Below are 20,124 nucleotides of genomic sequence, written 5' to 3'. Positions count from 1 at the left end.
AGACTAAGACACCTACCTACTGAACCTGACAGCCAGAGTAGCTCATTTTGTAGTTTACTCATCTCTGTATGAGAAAATATTTTCTTGAGTCTTCATTATTTTCTTGAGTCTTTCTTTAGTTTTAAAATGAACAACTAATGGGGCACCTGGGTGGCTCAGTCGGTTGAGCGTCCGACTGCGGCTCAGGTCATGATCTCACGGTTCGTGAGTTCAAGCCCCGTATTGGGCTCCGTGCTGATGGCTCAGAGCCTGGAGCCTCCTTTGGATGCTGTGTCTCCCTCTCTCTCTGCCCTTTCCCCGCTCACACTCTGTCTCTGTCCTTCTCTCAAAAACAAATATTTAAAATTAAAAAAAAAATTCCTTGAAGCGAGAGGAATTTTAGATAATGATAAAAGAGCCAGTCTACCAAGAAGACAAAGAAATCCTAAATTTGTATGCATAAACCAACAGAACTGCAAAACATGTGAAGCAAAAATTAATACAGTTGCAGTTGGATACTTCAACACCCCTCTGTGAACAACTGAGGAGCGCCTGGATGGTTCCGTTGGTAAAGCATCTGACTTTGGCTCAGGTCATGATCTCACGGTTTATTAGTTTGAGCCCCGTGTCGGGCTCTGTGCTGACAGCTCGGAGCCTGGAGCTTGCTTCGGACTCTGTGTCTCCCTCTCTTTCTGCCCCTCTCCTGCTCATGCTGTGTGTCTCTCTCTCTCTCTCTCACCCCAAAATAAATAAACTTAAAAAAAAAAACGACTTTCTAAACAACTGATAAAAGTTCTAGGCAATCATCAAGGATATATAAGAACTTAAGACACCGTCAACCAACAGGATGTAATCAACATTTATAAAACATTCCATCCAATAACAGCAGAATACACATTCTTTTAAATGTTTATTTATTTATTTTGAGAGAGAGAAAGCACACAAGTGGGGAAGGGGCAGAGAGAAAGGGAGAAAGAAAATCCCAAGCAGGCTCTGTACGGTCAGTGTAGAGCCTGACACAAGGCTTGATCTCACGAGCCATGAGATCATGACCTGAGCCTAAACCAAGAGTTGGATGACTAACGGACTGAGCCACTCAGGCACCCTAGAATACACATTCTTTTAAAGTGTCGATGGCACAAAAATGGCACTGAAAGTGGATAAGGAAACCCCTGCTCCTCCCAAAGCCAAAGCCAAAGCCAAAGCCAAAGCCAAAGCCAAAGCCAAAGCAGAGGCTTTGAAGGCCAAGGAAGCAGTGCTGAAAGGAATTCACAGCCACAAAAAGAAGAGGAATATTCAGACATCACCCAACTCCTAGTGGCCCAAGCCACTATGGCTCTCAAAGCAGCCAATATATCTTTAGTAGAGCGTCCCCAGGAGAAACAGGTTTGACTATTATGCCATCGTCAACTTCCCCCTGACCATTGAGTCAGCCAGGAAGATAGGTGACAGCACACTGTGTTCATTGTGGATGTCAAAAGCAATAAACACCAGATCAAACAGGCTGTGAAGAAATTCTACAACTTGAGGTGGCCAAGGTCAGCATCCTGATCAGGCCCGATAAAGAGAAGGAGGCATATGTTTAACTGGCTCCTGACTATGATGCTTTAGATGTTGCCAACAAAAGCGGGATCATCCAAACTTAGCCCAGCTGGCTAATTCTAAATATAAACATCTTACCACACACACACACACACACACACACACACACAAAATAACGCAGTATCTATGGGACATAGTACAAGATGGTTCATATTCTGGGCCATGAAACAAACCTCAACAAAATGAAAAGAATGGAAGTCAGAACATGTTCTCCGATTACAAAAGAATCAAACTAGAAATCAATACCAGAAAGATAACAGAAACTATCCAAGCATTTGAAAACAACTAATCCATGGGTCAAAGAGGAAGTCTCAAAGGAAATAAAAAAAAATACATTGAAGTGGATGAAAATAAAAATATAGCATGTGAAAACCAAACCAGTGCTGAGACGAGATTTTGTTCACCATTAAACACTTACATTAAAAAAAGGAAAAATCTCAAATCGGTCACCTAATCTTAAGAACCCTCATAAAGGAGAGCAAAATTAAGCCCAAAGGAAGCAGAAAACAGAAAATCAGTATAGAAAATCAATGGAATGAGGAGCTGATTCTTGGAAAAAAGCAATAAAAGCGATAAGTCTCAGGATGCCTGGGTGGCTCAGTCGGTTAAGCGTCCGACTTTGGCTCAGGTCGTGATCTCGCCGTTCACGAGTTTGAGCCCTGCGTGGGGCTCCGTGCTGACAGCTCGGAGCCTGGAGCCTGCTTCGGATCCTGTGTCTCCTTGTCTCTCTCTCTCTCAAAAATAAATAAACCTTAAAAAAATCGTGTAATTTAAAAACAGTGACAAGTCTCTAGCAAGACTGACGAGAAAAGAGAAGGCACAAATTACTAATATCAGAAATGAAACAGAGGCTATCACGACAGACACTGCAAACATCAAGAGGATAATAAGGGAACAGTGTGAACAAGTACACATAAATCTGATGAATTAGATGAAATGGAACAATATTTCAAAAGGCACAAAGAACCAAAATTCACCCAATATGAAATAGATAATTTGAGTAGCCCTAGACCTATCATAGAAGTTGGATTTGTAACTTTAACACTCCCAAGAAAGTAATCCTCAGCTTCCCATAAATTCTACCACACATAAATTCTAGGTGCGTTCTATCAAATGTTTTTTTTTAAAGTTTACTTTGAGAGAGAGAAGGAGAGAGCAAGTGTGCTTGAGCAGGGAAAGGGCAGAGAGAGAGAGAGAGAGCGAGTGAGAGAAGCTCAACCAGGATCACGACCTGAGCTGAGATCAGGAGTCAGCTGCTTCAGCAACTGAGCCACCCAGGCGCCCCTCTATCAAATGTTTTAAAAAGCACACCAAGTTTGTAACATCTTTTCAAAAAAAAAAAAAATACAAGAGAGAACAGTCCTGAGCTTATTTTACGAGGGCAGCAACGTCCTGGTACCAAAATCAGTCGGAGAGTCCAAAAAAAGAAAGCTGTAGACAAATAGCCCTCATGAATATCAGCATAAAGTACGTACTGAACAGGGTATTATCACATAGAATTGAGCAACGTATAAAAAGAAAGACACATCGTGAACAAGGAAGATTCATTCCAGAGATGCAAAGCTGGTTCCATATTTGAAAATCACTCTGTGTAAGGCATCACTCGAGGAGGATGTCAGCCAAAACGGTGAAGAGAGGAATTTCAAAAATCTGTCCTTCCATAAAAGCAATTACAAACCTGGCAAAATCAACGTTTTCTGAACTCTGGAAAGGAACTAAAAGCTTATAGTGACGAGAAGAGTGCTAACCAAAATAAAACAAACAGGAGCGCCTGGGTGGCTGAGTCGGTTAAGCGTCCGACTTTGGCTCAGGTCATGATCTCGCGGTTTGTGGGTTCGAGCCTCACATCCGGCTCTGGGCTGACAGCTCAGAGCCTGGAACCTGCTTCAGGTGTTGTGTCTCCTTCTCTCTCTCTCTGCCCCACCCCCGCTCACGCTCTGTCTCTGTCTCTCTCTCAAAAATAAATACACATTCAAAAAAATCAAAAGAGAAATGGATCCATACAATATGTGACCTTTGTGTCTGGCTTCTTTCACTTGGCATAATGTTTTCAATTTTGTTCGTGTGTCGACACTTCCTTCTTTTTCATGACTGAATAGTATTCCATCGTATTGGATACACCAACGTTTGTTTATCCATTCACCAGTTGATGGACACTTGAGCGGCTTCCGCTCTTTGGCTGTTACGAACAGTACTGCTATGAACATTCACGTACAAGTTTTCGCTTCTTTCAGGTATATACCTAGGAATGGAACTGCTGGGTCATGTAGTAACTCTCCCTGCCCCTCCCCCATTTGCACTGTCTCTGTCTCTCCCAAATGAAGAAACTTAAAAAAACCCCATTTCTTGGGGCGCCTGGGTGGCTCAGTCAGTTGGGCGTCCGACTTCGGCTCAGGTCATGATCTTACAGTCCGTGAGTTCGAGCCCCGCGTCAGGCTCTGTGCTGACAGCTCGGAGCCTGGAGCCTGTTTCAGATTCTGTGTCTCCCTCTCTCTCTGCCCCTCCCCTGCTCATGCTCTGTCTCTCTCTGTCTCAAAAATAAATAAAAACATTAAAAAAAATTAAAAAAAACCCATTTCTAAACATAAATGGATACATAAAATGGCTTAAGTAATGAGTTCTTTGTTACGTGAATTTTATGTCAATAAAAACAGTGCAAGAAAAAGTTCACACCCGTTCACGATAACAAATGCTCAGAAACTTAGGAGTAGAGAGTAGCTTCCTCCATTTGATAAAAGATGCCTTCGAAAATCCGATAGCTGACCTCAAACACAACGGTGAAGGACAGTGATTTCCTCTTAAGATCCAGAACAAGGCGAAGATGTCTGCTCCTTCTGTTCCTAGTCAGCATAACACCAGACCAATCAGGCAATAAAAACCATACAGAACAAGAAGGAAGAAATCAAAGCATCCCTATTTCCAGATGACATGATGGTCTACATAGAAAATGCCAAGAGGGGCACCCGGGTGGCTCAGTCGGTTGAGCGGCCGACTTCGGCTCAGGTCACGATCTTGCGGTCCGTGAGTTCGAGCCCCACGTCGGGCTCTGTGCTGACAGCCTGGAGCTTGTTTCGGATTCTGTATCTCCCTCTCTCTGACCCTCCCCCGTTCATGCTCTGTCTCCCTCTGTCTCAAAAATAAATAAACGTTAAAAAAAAATTAAAAAAAAAAAAAAAGAAAATGCCAAGAGATTGACATTAAAAACTCCTAGAACTAATGAGTGAATTCAGCAAGGTCATGGGATACAAGGTCGCCATACAAAACTCACTGGTATCTCTATGACACCAAAAGGAAAAACAGACCGCCATTCACCACCACCCAAAAAAAGAGCAACACTTACGTATAAATATAACAAAGTACGTGCTACGGTTTTATGTTGAAAACTGCGAAACACCGATGGCAGAAATGACGTATTTAAATAAATGGAGAATATTTAAAGATTCTCTAATTATTCTCTAAATAGTCTCTAATTAAATAAGTATCTAAATATTTAAATAAAGGGCAGAAATAAAATATTTAAATACATGGAGAGCCATAGCATACCCATGGCTTGGAAAAGTCAACATAATACGAGTCTTATTTCTCCCCAGATTGATACACAGGTTTTATGCAATTCTTATCGATATCTCAGTAAGACTTTTTGTAGATATAAACAGACTTTTTGTAGATAATTATACAGCTATAGTGATCATGACAGTGTAATATGGGCCGAGGAATAGACACATAAATCAATGAAATAGAAAAAAGAACCCAGAAATAGAACAGACAAGCAAGACCGGCTGATTTTTTACAAAGATGCAAAAGTAATTCAACGGAGGAAAGATAATCTTTGTAACAAATGGTGTTAAAGCAACTGGATATCCATGGAATATCAATCAATCCATAAAATGAACCTCAACCTCGACCTTATCCTTTATATAGAAATTAACTCAAGGGGGTGCCTGGGGGGCTCAGTAAGTTAAGCGTCTGGCTCTTGACTTCTGCTCAGGTCACCATCTCACAGTTGTGAGATCGAGCCCTGCTTCGGGCTCTGTGCTGGCAGTGCGGAGCCTGCTTGGGATTCTCTCTTTCCCTCGCTCTCTGCCCCTCCCCCGTTCACATGCTCTGTCTGTCTCTCTCTCTCTCAAAATAAATAAATAAACTGAAATAAAAAAGAAACTAACTGAAAATCGAAGGTATAGTTAAATGCAAAAGACAAGACTATAGAACTTTAGAAGAAAACATGGGGGGAAATCTTTGGGTCTAAGGCTAGGCAAACATTAAACCAAAAGCACAGTTTGTAAAAGAATAAATTCAATAATTGGACTTCATCGAAATTTAAAACTTTCTCTCTGACAGACTCTGTTAAAAGAATGGAACAATAAGCTATATACCTAGAGAAAATATTTGTAAAACATGTCTAACAATGGACTCGTATCTACAATTATACACACACGCATCATAATTTAATGGTACAAAGCAAACAATTCACTTAGAAAATAGGTAAAAGAAACGACGTAACATTTCACTAAAGAGGATGTACAGATGACAAATAAGTACTTAAAAAGACGTTCAACATCACTAGCCATAAGAGAAGCACTGCTATTAGAAAAGCTAAAATAAAAAATTAAACAGGGGCGCCTGGGTGGCTCAGTCGGTTAAGCGTCCGACTTCAACTCAGGCCATGATCTCACGCTCTGTGGGATCTGTGGGTTCCAGCTCTGTGTCAGGCTCTGTGCTGATAGCTCAGAGCCTCGAGCCTGCTTCAGATTCTGTGTCTCCCTCTCTGCTCCTCTCCCGCTCACGCCCTCTCTCTCTCTTTCTCAAAAATAAATAGACATGAAAAAAATTAAAAAAAAAATTTTTTTTAAATGAACTAACAAAGACAATATCAAATGCTGGCGAGGATGTGGAAAACCCGGATCTCTAAATATTGCTGCTGAGAATGTAAAATGTTGTGGCCATTCCGGAAAATAGTTTGGCAATTCATTTAAAAAACTAAACCTATACTTGCCATGTCATCCATCGAAAGCACTCCTGGGCATTTATCTCAGAGAAATGAGAACTTAATGTCTCCACAAAAATGCGTACACAAATGTTCATAGCAGCTTTATTTGTAACAGTTAAAACTGGAACCAACTAAAATGTCCCTTAATAGATAAATAGTTGAGCAAACTGTGGTACATCAATACCATGGAATACTCCTCAGCAATAAAAAAGAACTATCGATACACACGACAATATGAATGGATCTCAAGGGCATTATGCCAAGGAAAAAGGTCAGTCTCAAAGGTAACACACCATATGAGTCCGTTTATATAACAGTCTCAAAGTGATCGAGTTATAGAGATGATGAACAGATCTGTAGGACCAGGAGTTAGGAGTGGAGGGTTGGTGGAAGTGAGTATGACCATAAAAGACTAGCAAGCAAGATCTACTGAAAACTATAAGACATTGATGGAAGAAATAGAAGACACACGTAAATGAAAGAAAATTCCCTGTCCAGGGATTGGAAGAATTCACATCATTAAAATTCTATGCTACCCAAAGCAATCTGCAGATCCAATAAAATCTCTACCAAACTCCCAATGGCAATCCTATAATTTTATATGGAAATCCGAAATCCTAAATCCTAAAATTTATCTGGAACCACAGAAAACCTTGAAGAGTCCAAGAAATCTTGGGAAAGAAGAACAAGCCTGGAGGCATCACACTCCCTGATTTCAAACTACATTACAAAGCTATAGTAATCAAAACAGTATGGTATTAGCATAAAAACAGATACAAGAATCGCCAAAACAGAATAAATGTCCAGAAACAAACCCATGCATGGTTTGACCCAATGCATGAATTAACGCATGGTTTGCATGCATTAATTGACCCAAATGGTCAATTAATATACAACAAAGGAGGCAAGAATTGCACAATGGCAAAAAGGCTTGTCTCTCCAATAAGTGGTATTGAGAAAACTGGACATCCACGTGCAAAAGAATGAAACGGGATCTCTATCATACACCACACACAAAAATTAAAATGCATTAAGGATTTGAATGTAAGATCTGAAGCCATAAACCTAGAAGAAAACATAGAAAACCTAGAAGAAAACGCTGGTCGTGGCAATGATTTTTTTATTTGAGCCCCAAAGCAAAGACAACAAAGAAAAATAAACAGCACTACATCAAGCTAAAAAGCTTCTGTGCAGCAATGGAAACTATCAACAAAATTAAAAGGCAACCTACTGAATGGAAGAAAGTGTTTGCAAATCACGTGACTGATAAGGGGTTAATATCCAAGACATACGAAGAGCTCATACAGCTCAATAGCAAAATACCAATTTGATTTAACAAATGGGCAGAAGATCTGGATAGACGTGTTTCTAAAGAAGACACACAGATGGCCAACAAATAGATGAAAGATGCTCAGCATCACTCATCGTCAAGGAAATGCAAACCAAAATCACAAAGAGACATCACCTCACACCTGTCAGAATGGCTGTTACCAAAAAGACAAGAAGTAACAAGTGTTGGTGAGGATGCGGAGAGGAGGCAACCTTTTGGCATGCTGTTGATGGGGATGTAAATTGGTGCAGCCATTGTGGAAAACAGTATGGAGGTTCCTCCAAAAATTAAAAATAGAACTACCATAGGATCTGGCAATTCCGTTTCTGGGTATTTATCCAAAGAAAATAAGAACGCTATTTCAAAAAGTTACACACACCCACCCATTCATTGCAGAATTACTTACAATAGGCAAGACATGGAAACAACCTAAGTGTCCAATGATTGGTGAATGGATAAAGAAATTGTGGTATTCATATACACAATGGAATATCACCTAGCCATAAAAAAGAATAAAATCTTGCCATTTGCAACCACATGGGTGGACCTTAAAGGCGTTATGCTAAGTGAAATAAGTCACGCCAAGAAAGACAAATACCATACGATCTCACTTATAAATGGAATCTCAAATCAAAAGCAAAAAAATCCAAGCTCCTAGATACATACAACAGATTGGTGGTCGCCAGAAGCAGAGGAAATGGGTGAAGGCGATCAAAAGATACAGACTTCCAGTTATAAAATAAATGTCATGGGGATGTCATGTACAGCATGGCAAAATACAGTAAATAATACTGTATTGCATATTTACAAGTTGCTAAGAGAGTAAATCTTAAAAGTTTTCACCACATGAAAAACAATCTATAACTATATATGGTGACAGATGTTAACTAGACTCACGATGGTGATCATTTTTTTTAATGTTTTTTTTTTTAAATTTATTTTGAGACAGAGAGAGACAGAGCATGAGCAAGGGAGGGGCAGAGAGAGAGGGAGACACAGAATCCGAAGCGGGCTCCAGGCTCCGAGCTGTCATCACAGAACCTGATGCGGGGCTCGAACTCACGGACTGTGAGATCATGACTTGAGCCGAAGTCGGACGCTTAACCAACTGAGCCACCCAGGCGCCCCGGTGATCATTTTTTTTTAAAGTAGCCTCCATACCAGTGTAGAGGCTAACATGGGGCTTGAATTCACGACCCTCAGACCAAGACCTGAGCTGAGATCAAGAGTCAGACGCTTAACCAACTGAGCTACCCAGGCGCCTCATTTTGAAATATATACAAATGTCCAGTAATTATGTTTTACCCCTGAAACTAAGATACTGTTGTGTGTCAATTATAGATCAATAAAAATCAAAACAAAATGAAGAAAAAAAACAAAGACTAGGAGGTTGGAGATCTGGGTGGCGACACAATAGTTCTTTATCTTTACTGATGGTGGTTACACAGATCAATACATGTGATAAAATGGTGTAAAAGTATGCACATACACCGTACCAGTGGAAGTTTCCCGATTTTGATGTTATCCTGCGGTTATCTAAGATGTAATTGTTGGGAGAAATTGGGGAAAGGGTACAGAGGACTTCTCTGTATTATTTTTGCAACTTTGTGGGACTCTATAATTATTTCAAAAGAAGTTTTTTAAAATCGTGGAATTGCGTGAAATGAAACGTAATGAAACTAAGCATTGACCACAAGAAGTTAGTACAAGAAAAACAGGATACACTCAAGGAAAATAGAAAAAAGGAAATAATAGAGCTAAGTGATAGAACAGAAGACGAACAGAGTGGATCAACACCACCAAAAGGGGATTTAATTGGAAAGATAATACCACGAACGACTTAATATCAATAAATTGATAACTGACACGAAATGGCAAAACTCCTAGAAAATGTAACCAACCTAAACCGACTCAGGGAAAAACTGAAATCTTGGGTAAGTCCTATAAACATTTAACGATAAAATTGTAAAAACTTTATGTAAAAATACCAGGCCCAGCCGGTTTCATAGTCAAGTTCTACGGAGCATCCGAAAAGATATCTCTTTCCAATATTATGAAAATTCTTCCAGGGAACAGAAATAGGAAAGAAACTATTCAGCTCTCCAATATTATGAGGCTAGTACAACCTCGACAGCAAACACAGATACAAGTACAGACAACACAATTTCACTCACCAACACAGATTACCAAACCCCCAAACAAAATGTATGCAAACTACAGAACCAATGCAACAGTACAGATAGACATTACAACTAAGCTATGCTTAACATAGGAAGGCATAGTTGGTTTAATATGAGAAAATCCATTCTTTTTATTCACCGATTAAGAGAGAAAAAACAATGATCTTAATAAATGCAGTGAAAGCATCCAGTGTAATTCAACACCTATTTGGAATAAAATTGCGTCACAGATCACTTCGTAAAATTATTTAACCCAAACCAACCTAATACCTAAATCTGAAGCATGAGAATTCACCTTTACTTTCTTTTTTTTTTTTTTTTAATGTTTACTTATGTTTGAGAGAGAGACTTACAGGGAGTGTGGGGGAGGGGCAGAGAGAGAGGGAGACGCAGAATCCGAAGCAGGCTCCGGGCTTCCCAGCTGTCAACACAGAGCCCGACGCGGGGCTCGAACTCACCAGCTGTGAGATTATGACCTGAGCCGAAGTCGGATGCTTGACCGACTGAGCCACCCAGGCGCCCCCACCTTTAAAATCAGATCAGGATTCAGCTCAGCTCATGATCTCACGGTTTGGGAGTTTGAGCCCCGCATGGGGATTCTTTCTCTCCTTCTCTCTCTGCTCCTCCCCTGCTCTCTCTCTGTCAAAAGAAATAAACATTAAAAAAACAAAAATAAGTAGGGGAGCCTGGGTAGCTCAGTCACTTAAGCGTCTGACTGCAGCTGACAGCTCAGAGCCTGGAGCCTGCTTCAGATTCTGTGTCTCCCTCTCTCTCTGTCCCTCCCCCGCTCGTGCTCTGTCTCTCTCTGTCTCTCAAAAATGAATCAAGGTTAAGAAAAAAAAAAGTAGAAAATTTTCTAAAAAATAAAATAAAATAAAAATAAATAAGTAAATAAAATCAGATCAGGAACAAGTCAAAGACTATTACTGCCTCATTTCAACACCAAACTAGAGAGCCTATCTGTTAAGTAAAAGGCGAAAGGAAATGTATAGCCTTTATAGGTTATAACGTTTGCAAAGGGTGAAAAGTTATCATTATTTGGAAAGTACTTGATTGCTAACACAGAAAACCCGTGGGGATCGGTTGACAAATAATCCGAGTTACTAGAATAATTGAGCATGGTTGATTAAAATGGGGAGATCCAAAGTTCATTTCATTTCCATACCACAGCAACAGACAGGAAACATGTTTCAAGATACAGCACTAATGATGGAGGTGGGGGGAAGTTACATAGGAAGAAATCTAACAAAGATATACATGACACTTATAGGGAAAGTTACGAAGCTCTACTGAAATCTAAAGCAACTGTTCCTCCCCAAACTGACAGAAATATGGAGACAATGGGTACATTGGGCAGCAGAAGCTCCTTACCACGGAAGTAAGCTACCACATTCCTAAATGCTAAATGCTGCGATCCCACCCCACTGCTCTCCCAAGTCTTTCCCTCCAGTTGGATCACAAAACTCTGACAGCCAAGCCTTTGCCCTCCCGTTAGATGATCCTCCTCTGGGGAACTCAGCCGAGCCATGAAGGAAGACTCAAAGATGCCGACCTTAGGGATTCTCCCCTGAATGACGTTCTCAGATCACTCAACAGTCAAGTTCCAAGTCAACAAATTGCATTCATACCGTCTGAGCTTTCAATAAACTTTTAATCCTACGCTCTTTTTTTTTTCTCCTTAGAGAGAGAGCGAGCGTGCACGAGTTGGGGGGTGGGGGCAGAAAGAGAGAGAGAGAGAACGAATCCCAAGCAGGTTCCCCGCTCAGCCCGGAGCCTGACACAGGGCTCAGTCCCGAGACTGTGAGATCATGACCCAAGCTGAGATCAAGAGTTGGTCACCTAAGTGATCAAGCCACCCAGGGGCCCCTTAATCCTAGACTCTTAATCATGAGCAAAGTCTAACAAACATCACAGGAAGACCTCTAATCTGAAAGATAGAGTCCAAAGCAAGCAAACCAGTAGACAAAGGGATGAAACCAACATGAAGGAAATATAATCTATGCAAGGAAAAGAAAATTTTAAAAATAATTATCATTAATATATTAAAAGAGATCAAAAAAGAGACCGCATCTACGAAACAAGAACGTAAATCTGTTATTAAAATCAGTTAAGCATCAGACTTCGGCTCAGGTCATGATCTCATGATTCGTGGGTTCGAGCTTCACATCAGGCTCCAGAAAAGAACCTGCTTGGGATTCTCTCTCACTCCTCTCTCTCTCTCTCTCTGTTCCTCCCCCGTGTGTGTGTGTGTGTGTGTGTGTGTGTGTGTGCACGCGCGCGCTCTCTCAAAAATAAATAAGTAAAATTTAAAAAAAAAAAGTAAAATAGAAAACAAAAAAGAGTTCTTGGAAAGTAAAAACATGGTCAGATGGTAGCAGAAATAAAAAATTCAATAGTCAATTGAAAGACAAAAAAGGAATAATGGTCAGGAAGGAAACGTAAGAAAATGAAAGGACCAGGGGCACCTGGGTGGCTCAGCCAGTTGGGCGCCCAACTTTGGCTCAGGTCATGACCTCACGGTTCATGGGTTCGAGCCCCGCATCAGGGTCTGTGCTGATGGCTCAGAGCCTGGAGCCTGCTTCGGATTCTGTGTCTCCCTCTCTCTCTCCTCCTCCCCAGCTCGTGCTCGTGCTCGCTCTCTCTCTCTCTCAAAAAATAAATAAACATGCAAAAAAATGAAAGGACCAGACCAAGAGGTATGACATCTGGAAAATATAAGTTGTGGAAAGAAAGAATATTGAAAGCAGAGGTGAGAAAATTATCACTGAGTCCTCTCAGAGGGGCATTTGGGTGGGGGTTGGGGGTGACATTAACCCACCACAAGTAAGTTACAGCAAATCTTTCATTTCAGCTTCTCAAAGGTCTGTAAGATACAGACCACTTTTTAAAAAATGTATTTGGGGAGGGGAGGGGCAGAGAGAGTGGGAGAGAGAATCCCAAGCAGGCTCCACACTAACAGCATGGAGCCCTATGCAGGGTTCAAACTCACGAGCCGTGAGATCATGACCTAAGCAGAAACCAAGAGTCCAGCACTTAACTGACCGAGCCACCCAGAGGCTCCAGATACAGACCATTTCTAACATAAAGACATTTCCATAGAAAACAAAACAAAACAATTTTTTTTAAGTTTATGCATTTATTCTGAGACAGAAAGAGAGCACGTGCAGGCGAGCATGGGAGGGGCAGAGAGCGAGGGAGAGAGAGAGAACCCCAAGCAGGTTGCTGTCAACAGATGTGGGGCTCAAACCCACAAACTGAGCCGAAATCGAGTCGTATGCTCAACCAACTGAGTCACCCCTGGGGCCCCCAAACAAATAATTTATAATAGACTAGGTGTGTTTGGAATTTGACAAATTGATTTAAAATTTGTATGGTAGAGTCAAGAATAGCTCAGGCATCCCTGATAAAGAATGTCGATGTTGAATGAACCCTGCTCCAAGTCTTAGAAATTTATAGTAATTAAGGCACCATGATATTATTTAAAAAAATTTTTTTAACGTTTATTTATTTTTGAGACAGAGAGAGAGACAGAGCATGAACAGGGGAGGGGCAGAGAAAGAGGGAGACACAGAATCTGAAATGGGCTCCAGGGTCTGAGCGGTCAGCACAGAGCCCGACGTGGGGCTCGAACTCACGGACCGCGAGATCACGACCTGAGCTGAAGTCAGACGCTTAACCGGCTGAGCCACCCAGGCGCCCAAGGCACCATGATATTAAATGAGCCAACAGAGCACAATAATGCAACCGACAGCCAGCAACACACCAAAATACACAGAGACACCTGACAGAGGAGGCGTCACAGCAAATGAAGTCATTTATATGAAAAAAAAATGGATCTGTACCTCATACCATGAAAAACAAATCATGTCCAGGTTCATGCAGACTTTAAATATGAGCAGCAAAACTTTAATATACTTAGAAAACACAAGAGAATATCTAGGGTGACCTGGGTGGCTCAGTCGGTTGGGCTTCCGACTTTGGCTCAGGTCATGATCTCGTGGTTCGTGAGTTCGAGCCCCGCGTCGGGCTCTGTGCTGACATCTCGGAGCCTGGAGCCCGCTTCGAATTCTGTGTCTCCCTCTCTCTCTGGCCCTCCCCCCCTTGTTCTCTGTCTGTCTCTCTCTTTCTCTCAAAAATAAGTAAACATTAATTTTTTTTTAAAAAAGGAAGAAAACACAAGGGAGTATCTAATGGTCTGAGGAATCCAGATATCCATCAACAGGAATAGAGTTAAATACATAGTCACATACAATATGATATTTGTGGACACCGTGATGCACTTCCAAGATTCCCTTCAAGCAAGGACTTGGGCCCGAGCCACTGGGGGTGCTGTGGACAGTCAGCCTTCAGGCGTCAAACCCCCCAGGGACCCTCTCAGCTTCAGAGAACTGCCTGGTGCAAGGTCACCTTCCTTCCTGGGACGGCCACATCCAATGACTGGCCGGCCCAACTTGGGACAACCATGAATGTTCTGAAAAGCCAATCTAGTTTCATTGTATTTGCTCATGATACTGTGAGACAGGAATTTGGTTTGGGCTTACCTGGCCATTTCTGTTCCACAGAGCATCTGCTGGGGTCATTAACCAGGCTGAACTAGAAGGTACAAGAAGGCTTCCTTCATTAACGAGCCTGGCACCCAAATGCTCCTCTGAGTGGACTCTGTCTTACCATTTGGTTAGCTAGGACATCCTCACAACATGGGGCTCTTGCAGTAATCAGCTTTCTTACGTGGCGGCTGGCTTCTAAGAAGGAGCGTTCCAGATAGTGAAGGCAGAAGCCAGTGACCTTGTTAGTCACCGAGCATTGGTTTTGCCACATTCTATGACTCAAAATAACTCAGAGGGCCAGCCCAGATCCAAGGAGGGGGAAACAGGTTCCTCTTGTTGATGAGGGCATGATGAGATCACATTGCAAAAGAGCCTGTGGGACGGGAGAGATTTTGGCGGCCATCTTTGGAAACATCATCTACCATAGCCATCATGTACAGTCAAGCAAATTGTACACTATACAACTCCAGGAGTTATCACTTGCCCGGACCTCAAAGCAAACAGCATCCTCTCACAGTTGTGCCGTACACAGCCAGGATAATTGGTCGCCATAGCCCTAGACTCGCACCCATATAATGCTGATCACAAAAAGTAAGTCACAGATAAACATACACGATAACGCACCATTCGCATGAAGTTTAAAATGCCAAGCTGAAGAATGCATCATTCAGTGCTACGTAAAACGGTAGTAAGCCTGTAAAGACAAACAGGGATATGGCAAACACAAAACCTAGAAAAGAACTGGAGGAAGGAGGATGTGGTTTTTAAGATCAAAGAGGAATATAGGAACTTGAGTGGTCTTGGTGGTAGTCTATTGTTTCAGCTACATGGTAGATATGTGGGTGTTTGTTACCTGTCTTACATTCTTTTGCATGTACCCACGAATCCATACTCAATTAAGAAAGAAAACAAGTCGGGGGCGCCTGGGTGGCTCAGTCGGTTAAGCGTCCGACTTCAGCTCAGGTCACGATCTCGCGGTCCGCGAGTTCGAGCCCCGCGTCGGGCTCTGGGCTGATGGCTCAGAGCCTGGAGCCTGCTTCTGATTCTGTGTCTCCCTCTCTCTCTGCCCCTCCCCCGTTCATGCTCTGTCTCTCTCTGTCTCAAAAATAAATAAACGTTAAAAAAAAAAAATTAAAAAAAAAAAAAAGAAAGAAAACAAGTCGATAAAGGTCACAGGTCAACTTGTAAACAAAGAAGAAAGAAATATCCGGCTTCTCCTTCCAGGATACAAGAGAACATCGAATCCCACACCAAGAGTACTAAATATAATAAAAGTTGAGATGGGAGAGCAAGCATTAAAATTGTGAAAGAGATACGTTCTAGTACAGAATGTCCTCTGAAATGGCTGCAGATGTCGTCATATCATACTTCCGTGAAAATAAAAATGGAGGGACGAGCCCACTTTTCAAGGACCGCTCACTGTGTTTGTATCACGGTTAAATGCAAGAGACCCCTCAACACCAGTGCGAGGGAGACCACTTCTGTATTTAGAATCTTTCATTGTAATTGTAACAGCAGTATAGGAAAAGCGGATTTCATTCCTCGTTGGATTCCTAAATTTCTGCCCGGCGTTTTCAAGAGTCACTCAGAAGCAAAGATGACATAAATAATGCAATGTTTGTAACATCTCTCTTTTCAGAGGACGGGGATGGTGTTCTAAAACAGTAGTTTTTCAGAAAACCCGACACACACATCCGGAACCATTTAGGTCATTTGTTGTGACAGTAAATAAGAAATCGAGTAAGCTATATCTCAACAAAGAAAACTTCTCTGAGCAGGAAGACAAGGACTTTGAAAGACATTGGGTTAGGATGGAATCGAATCTCACGGCTTGATTCTTCACAAAACCCTTAGCTCTGTTTTGGGCAGACCGATCCGTGGATGTAGCGGAGTATATCGTGTGCGTTATAGGCAGAGAACTTTCCGCGGATCTATTCAAACACATAGGCAAAGGCAGGAGAATGCTTCTAAAATTTTAAAGCCATCTTGAGTAAACAATGTGTGAAGGAGACAGGTAATGTGGTCTGCCTCCCACTTTTCCCTTCTTCTAGAAACAGCTCTCCACATTTAAGACACACTGCTCCTTCTCTCATTCCACCCAAGTGCTCCCATTGGGGCGACCAGCCATACTTGTGACCATGGGACCCCATGACCTCATAGCCCTCATTCCCCTTTTAATTGGAGCTTGGGAAACAGCAGCCGTCCCTGTCAGAGAGCACACCTGATCCAAACCCCCATCATCTCTGACCTGGATCATTGAGATTGGGAACTGGTCTCCCTGCTTCCGCCCTTGCCTCCCTACAGGTGATTCTCAATACGAGACAGAGTCAAATGCAAATCAGGTAATGTCATTCCTCCTTGCAAAGCGCTCTAGTGGTTGTCCATCTCATACTCTAAGCCAAAGTCAAAGTCTTTAATCTGACCCGCAAAGCCCTATGTAATCTGCCTTACCTCCCAGGCCTACTACCCTTCCCCTTGCTCACTCCAGCTCAGTCTCAGTGACCTTGGTAATGGTCTTCACACATGCCAACCCACGCCGACCTCATGTTCTTTGAACCTGTCTTGTGGGAAAGCCTGTCTGAAAGAGGACATCTGACACAGAGAAACCAGCACGGTCTGCCCTAGTGGGGACATCGCCTCTGTCTCCGCTCCTCCCAGAAGCCGGCTGCAGCTCTGCCTTTTACCAGAGTTTTCTACATGAGCCAATATATCCCTCGCTCTGCCTGAGGTGTTCCGGGCGAGCTCCCGTCATCTGCAACCACGAGAGTTCTAATAGGTGAGCGTTCTTTGCACAGACACATGCAGGGCAAAGTTTCATTTGCAGTCATTTGAAACCTCTGTGTTCACCAACCTTGTGCGAAGCAGGATAGAAAGACAAGGCTGCCTCCCGCCTCTTGCTCCATTCCATCGGGCCCTTGGCTGATCCGGCCCTGTAGGCACCCCAACCCCAGACACCCGACCCCTAGTCCGTCACATACTTGCCTGTGTTGTCCCGCCTCCTCTTTCTACCACGATGCCCCTAATCCCACCCTGCCAGTCAGAAATCGATAACAGAGAATGAGGAACTCAAGGACATCGTGACGCATTGAGAACATCTTTACGACCCGTCGAAGTGTCCCAATCTGGTTAGGAAGTAGCAGGCCAGACGCGCATCATATGCCACTGACTTTGCAAAACAGCCAGCCAGTCAGATGAAAAAGGAGCCAGAGGATTTTAGAGACCTATTCACTCCAAGTTAAAAAGTCTGAGGGGCGCCCGGGGGGCCCAGTCGGTTAGCCTTTGACACTTGCTTTCGGCTCAGGTCGTGCACGATCTCAGGGTTCGTGGGATCCAGCCTCGCACCGGGCTCTGCGCTGACAGCGTGGAGCCTGCTTGGGATTCTCTCTCTATCTCTCTCTGTCCTCCCCCCCTCACGCTGTCTCTGTCTCTCTCAAAATACATAAACTTAAAAAAAAAAAAAAAGTCTGAGTAAACACACATGATGTTATAACAGACTTTTGTTATAACTTCTTAGCCAATAGGACCGCACAATCACATAGCAGGACTGTTAACGAGCCCCATCATTCTTTCAACCCCGTCATTCATGTAACAAACATGAACTGAATTCTGTGTCTGAATCAGACATTGCCGGCTGCTGGGCCCTCGAGGGCTCCTCCCAGTCTGGAACGAGGGACAGACACACAAGCAGACGCAGAGAAATAGACTGGTAAAGAAGTACAAGGCCCAGGATATTTTGTAAGCACTATTGGAGAAACAGCAACTTCTCTTGCTTTGAGGAGTCCAGAAAAACTTCTCAGAGGAGATAAGCTTCTGAAATTAGTTTTATTTCTTAAAAAATTAAAAAAGAATTTTTTTTACATTTATTCATTTTTGAACGACAGAGAGAGACAGAGCACAAGCGGGGGAGGGGCAGAGAGAGAGGGAGGCACAGAATCGGAAGCAGGCTCCAGGCTCCAAGCCGTCAGCACAGAGCCCAACGCAGGGCTCGAACTCATGGACCGTGAGATCGTGATCTGAGCCGAAGTCAGACGCTTAACCGACTGAGCCACCCAGGCGCCCCTTTTTAAAAAATTTGTTAATGTTTATTTATTTTTGAGAGAGAGTGGCAGCAGGAGAGGAGCAGAGAGAGAGGAAAACAGAGGACCTGAAGCAGGGGTCCATGCAGACAGCATGGAGGCAGGCGCGGGGCTCGAACTGCGAGATCATGACCAGAGCCGAAGTCGGACGCTCAGCTGACTGAGCCACCCAGGCGCCCGTGAAATTAATTTTAAAGGATGAGTGGGAGTTAGCCCAACAAAAGGAGGGGAACGATATTCTAAGAAGAGACGCAGCATGAGCAAAAGCATGCAGACTACAGGCACTTTAGTGCTTCTAGGGTATAAAGGGAAGGCAGGGATGACTGAAGGAGAGGGAAGGACAGAGACAGGGTGTAACAGGGTGTGAACGTGGCGATACACCTCCCAGACCGTCTACAAGGAAGGACTGGGTGCCCCAGCCATGGGAGTGCATGAACAGACAGCCCTCAGCCCCCTTGGGGGGGCCGCCTCAACCACAAAGAACCATCTCACCCCAAATCACACCATTCTGGGAACGACTCGCATGTAATGACTGATTGAGGCAGGGGTACAAAGACCTGATCATCTTGGCCCAACCTGGGCCAACTTTGAAGAGCCATCTAGCTCCAGAGCCCCCTGTAAGGTAGACCAAGGTGGTCTTTGGGCCTGCATTGGAGCTCACCTTCTCCTTCTTCCCACCCCTGCTTCCTTCTTCTCCTTGCCACAGGCATTGATCCCAAGGGCTCTCCCTAATAAATACCCTACACACTAAAACTCGGCCTCAGTCCGCGCCTGAGGGGAACCCAACTTGTGACATGAGCCATGAGTGTCTGTTAAAAAACTTAGACTTGGGGCACCTGGGTGGCTCAGTCAGTTAAGTGTTCGACTCTTGGTTACGGCTTAGGCCATGACGTCACAGTTCACGGGTTCGAGCCCCATGTCGGGCTCCGAGCTGACAGTGCAGAGTCTGCTTGGGATTCTTTCTCCCCATCTCTCTCTGCCCCTCCCCTGTTCGTGCACCTGCTCTCTCTCTCTCTCAAAAATAAATAAATCCACACTTAAAACCGTACACTTAAAACTCTACTGGGGTTTTAAATAAATTTCGCTTCAACACCACAGCATTATCACCATTTGAGTTTCCTTTCAAAAAAGATGCTTTCAGACACAAGGGGCGCCTTTCCCTTACCCCAGTAACCATACCAAAGAGTGGTTGTGTAGGAGAGACGTCTGACTCTACTCTTCAGTTTTCCGTGGAGGTGACCTGAGTGTATCTGAGAAGATAGAGGTATCCCTTCTATAGAACTTCACCCGTGGCTCAGCCACACCCATCCATCTATTCATTCATTCATTCATTCATGCATGCAAGAAACATGTCCCAAACATATGCTAAGCACTGTGCTAACTTGGTCACCTCTTGCCCCGGTGCTAACCTTTAAGGTTATTT

The 20,124-nt window shown here is 43.2% G+C and overlaps 1 pseudogene; it reads left to right on the top strand.

The window, feature by feature from the left end:
• Positions 1-1,123: 1,123 nt before the first annotated feature.
• Positions 1,124-1,625, top strand: LOC109248117 (60S ribosomal protein L23a-like; annotated as a pseudogene).
• The last annotated feature ends 18,499 nt before the right edge of the window (positions 1,626-20,124 follow it).

The sequence above is a fragment of the Panthera pardus genome, unplaced genomic scaffold (genome assembly GCF_024362965.1).
Source record: "Panthera pardus isolate Hobbes unplaced genomic scaffold, ASM2436296v1 HiC_scaffold_27, whole genome shotgun sequence".
Lineage (NCBI taxonomy): Eukaryota > Metazoa > Chordata > Mammalia > Carnivora > Felidae > Panthera > Panthera pardus.
The sequence above is the reverse complement of the archived record's forward strand: the minus strand, read 5'-3'. Positions and strand labels throughout refer to the sequence as shown.